Here is a 1212-nt window from a genome sequence, read left to right on the forward strand (position 1 = left end):
TGTTTCTTTCACAAGAAATGTATAAAATTAGTGCTGTATTAGACTTACGGTACCTAATTTACATACTGTACAGACGATAGTAAACTCAACTTACTCGCCTAAACTCTCCATAGCGTGGCGCTGGACGACGGAAAGTATATATATATAATTATAATAAAGTTACGATGAATTAAGTTAATATATAATTATATATACAGTACCTAATTTATATATAATTTATATATAATACTGAACAGACGATAGTAAACTCAATTTATCCGCCTAAACTCTCCGTAGCGTGGCGCTGGACGGCAGAAATTAGTTCAGCTGCCCGATGACGTTTTACCGAATTATACGAGTTTTTTTACCATGTTTGTATGGATACCGTCGCAAGTTTTTCGCCGTCATATAGGAATCCGAACTATAGGAACCCGTGTTATAGGGGGTCGACTGTATATTTATTTAATAAAAAACATTTAAATATTTAAGGTAAAAAATATTAGTTCTGATTATGGATATTGATCTTTCGCCTTTAGTGGAAAGAATTCGATTTTAGATCCGATAACTTTCATCAACTTTCTAAATAATAAAATCATCATCTGAAAAAGAGTTTAAACTTATTTTTAGATTTAAAAAATATATCTAAAAATAAATATGATTGATTGTTGCAATTCTAAATCGTAGCATTTCTTACGTGCTTACACTGTGAATTCATAATTTAATGATTTGACTGACTTGATTATGTAAATTATTATTATGTCAATAATAATAATAACTAACATAATTCTCTATAACCTAATTTTTTCAAATAGTATATAATATCGATAACTTAAACTAAATATACTTTATATTCCGTAAAAAGTAAAAAACATATTTTATAAAATAATAAAATAGTATGATATATTCAGTAGTAGACTGACACGTCCATCAGTTTCAATTATACGAAAGAATCGATTGCGAATTAGCCATAAAAATCAGTCGTTTTTTATTCTAAAAATTGTTTTTAATGATTTCTTACAGCTTTCTTCACGATATTACGACTCTTAATAATTAAAATTTAGTTTAAAAATAGATAAATTATGTATTCCCTTACCGATTAATTACGTATAAAACAAAATGTTTTCATAGTTTTTTAGAGATAGATACCTTACATATTCGAAAAGGATTAAATATAGTATATTGATTTTTGGCTAATTAACTCCTTTTATATTAAGTTATTTTTTGATTATCAAG

Source organism: Centruroides sculpturatus, unplaced genomic scaffold, assembly GCF_000671375.1.
Source record: "Centruroides sculpturatus isolate CEXI.00-Female unplaced genomic scaffold, Cexi_2.0 scaffold262, whole genome shotgun sequence".
In the NCBI taxonomy this organism is placed as follows: domain Eukaryota; kingdom Metazoa; phylum Arthropoda; class Arachnida; order Scorpiones; family Buthidae; genus Centruroides; species Centruroides sculpturatus.